The following is a 3,440-nucleotide window of genomic DNA, read 5'->3' as shown; positions in this document are numbered from 1 at the left end:
GTCTGGTGAGGGCATCTATGAGCTGGCTCAATGTCTCTTGGTGGGCGCTAGTCCATTGAATGGGTGACCGTGAAGGTAAGTGGCCTCTACTTTTCTTCACGCCCTTCCTAGTCTTGTCATCTGGGACTGAAACAGAGTTCCCAGAGGATGGAGGACTAAGCAGGCTATAGAGTGGATGGGCTATGCGGGAGAAGTTGGCGATGAAAGGCCTATAATAAGAGAGAAAACCAAGCATTTGACGTACCTCTCCGACGGTTGCAGGGGTTTTATCCTTTAAGGCCATCACCGGGGCCAGCTCCGTTGGGTCCATTGTGTAACCCTGGCCTGTAACTAGCTTGCCCAAAAACTTGACACTTCTCCTGAACAGGTCACATTTCTTTGGAGTCAGCTTAACACCATGCTCCCTGTAACGCTGGAGGACCAGGCGGATGTGCTCTAGGTGTTCTTCAAAATTGCTGCTGTGCACAAGGTTGTCGTCCAGGTATGGAAGGCAAATAGTGTCTCTGAGACCTGCCATGCAATGTTCCATGCTCCTCTGGAACTCAGCGGGTGCAGAGCTCAGGCCAAAGGGAATGCGCACCCATTGGTAGAGCCCCCAGGGTGTGATGAAGGCGGTTAAGGGGCGGCTCTCCTCATCCAAAAAACCCTGGTGGTACGCCTTGCCTTGGTCTAACACTGAAAACCAGGAGCTCCCACCCAGTGCATCCAGCATGTCCTGAATTCTTGGTATTGGATGACGGTCCGGAACTGACTTGCGGTTGAGCTCTCTGAAGTCACAACAAAGCCGAAGAGTACCATCCTTCTTCCGGACACACACCACAGGTGATGAGTAGGGAGACCTTGATGGTGTGATCCAGCCTTTGTTAAGTAGATCCTGCAGATACTCTTTCACTTCATTGTGAAGAGGTTTTGGGACTGAAATGTAGGTTTTCTTTACAGGACTTGTGTCATGAAGGGTTATATGCATTTTCAGGGAAGGGATGCAGCCCACATCATCACGGTCGTATGCAAATGCCTCACATTCTTCCCGCAACATCATCTTCACAGCTGTTTGTTGATTTTCTGTCAAGTGCTGAAGAGCCACTGGTGGATCCCATGACTTTGGTCTCTGTTGAATGTTGTCTGACTGTGTGTTATTCGGGATGTGTGACTTTAACTTTGAACTCTGTTTTTCCTCTTGTGTCCACTCATTTACTTTTGCCTGGATGTCTGCTGCATATACCGTTTTTATTGGTTCAAGACGTCCGATCACTTTACGACTCATTAGATAAATGGTGTGGTCTGTGGTGTTAGTCACTGGGATGGGCACATATGGCACCTTTCTGTTTGGAATTTGCACCAGTACATCACTGAACATGACGCCCTCTGGTGGTGAGTCAACCATGTCAGCTAAAAAAAACATGTCTTGACCCAGAGCATGTGGACTAACATGTGCCCGTGCATAGACTGTGGTAACTTGGTTTGCTCTCAAAGGCACTCTTTTTACTCCAGTCCTTACCACACCTGCCTCTGAGTCTTTTTTGCTGTTCTGCACCAGTCTGACAACATCATGTGCAGTTTGTACAGTTATTTCAAACGCTTACTTACAAAGTGTGCAAGTTGTTTTCTTCCACCTTTGGTCTTTACTTCTCTTCTGTTGACAACCGCCTCAATAACATTGTAGCCGATGATGGGGTCACTGGCCACGGCTGGGTCACTGGCTACCAATATTGGCACTTGCAACTCACTGGTTGGGAAACAATCACTGTCTAGTCTGAAGCTGACTTCTATCCAGCCAGTGTAGGGGATGGTTGTGTCATTTGCAGCAAACACTGTGAGTGTCTCATTATCTAACATCTAACAGTCTGGTCTGTGTGGGGAAGGTGGTTCTGCCGCCAGTTTTCATTTACAATGCTGGACTGTGCCCCTGAATCCCACAATACTTTGACTGGATGGTTGTCCATAAAACAGTTCACAGTACAGCGGTTTCCCACCAGACTTACTAACCTTGACTTGTGTTGAGGGGGTAGATAACGGACCTCAGTTACAGCTGATAAGGCAGCAACTGGCATTTCATTGGAGGATGGTGGTGGGCTTGGCTGTTCATTATGGGACCGTGGATCCTGGACTACTGCTGGTCCCACCTCAGTAGCCCTTCCTCGTTTCCCATCAACGGTCTCGGTGCTCGGCATCCACGAGAGTAGTGGCCCTCCCGCCCACATTTGAAACAGTGCATACAGCTGTCTCCTTTACCCTCTTCTCTGCACTTCTTACAGCCTTTTTGTCTTTGTTTTGGTGCCATGGTGTGGGAACTGGTTTCCATAGCAGCCACAAACATCTCTTTCATTTCTTTGCGAAGTTCTTCTATGATCTGCTGTGGGTCTGTTTTAGTCTCTTTATTTTTAACTGTTTTCACAGCCACTGTAATGGGGGATCTTTGGGTTTTGGGTGGCTTTGAACAGGTGCCAGGGCTGTCTGGCACGCTGTTTGGAGCTCTTGTACCTTGGGAATCTTGACTACAGTGGACCTTCTTCGTTTCTCCAATCTTTCATTTTCTAGCTTTGAAGCTTCGTTAACTTTCTCAATCAGTTCTTCATCTGTTATGGTCATATTACTTAGGAGAGGCAGCAACTGATACTTAATGGAGTCACTGAGTAGCCCAGTTTCAATGGAGCGGAGAAACTTACGCTGAATTGTGGTCCTGCTGTACAGTTCATCAGTCTCCTCATTTGCTGCTTTCCATAGAAGTTTTTCTTTGAGCTCGATAGCACGAAATACAAAGTTTAGGGCAGTTTCTTTGGGTTCTTGGGATATATTGAGAAGCTGATGGTAAAGTTCAGTGGGGCTATCGACTCTGTAGTGTCCCCTTAGTATGGTGAGCAGTTTGCTAAGGGTTAACCCACGTTTTATCTCCAACATGTCTCTTAGGGGCATTCCTAGACTGATGGCCCTAATTACTGCTTCAACTACTTCAACCTCTGAGTGTCCTTTTTCAATCCCATTTTCGATCTGGCGTACTAAACTGAGGTAGGACAGCTTATCCTTCTGCCCACTCTCTCCAATCTGCCCAGAGATTTTAAACTCCCTCCTCAAGGTTACCTCCTGCAGGGTTTGTTTTGGCTCCGGTCGGGTTTTGAGTGGATAATCTGTTGCCTGGACTGAAGTGGTGCATGGAATAGTGTCCTCAAGGTCTATCTGTAGCACAGACTTTTTAAATGAGGTTTCATCTTCTGACTGACACATTACTTTACTTAGTCTCTGGATATATGTGGCTGTTTCTTTATAAAACTGTTCCACTTGATCCTCTTCTTCACTTTTCTCTATCTCATCAAACATGTCCTCTGCCAACCTGATGAGTGTCCTTTTGGTTTTACTTTGAGGCTCTCCGCAGTCCAGGCCGGAACACTTCAGTCGCCTGCAGACGTCCACGAGATGCTCTCTTTCCAACTGCCACAAGGTTG

This window comes from Poeciliopsis prolifica, unplaced genomic scaffold (assembly GCF_027474105.1).
Source record: "Poeciliopsis prolifica strain line A6 unplaced genomic scaffold, Auburn_PproV2 SCAFFOLD110, whole genome shotgun sequence".
Classification (NCBI taxonomy): Eukaryota; Metazoa; Chordata; class Actinopteri; order Cyprinodontiformes; family Poeciliidae; genus Poeciliopsis; species Poeciliopsis prolifica.
Note: the sequence above shows the minus strand (reverse complement) of the source record.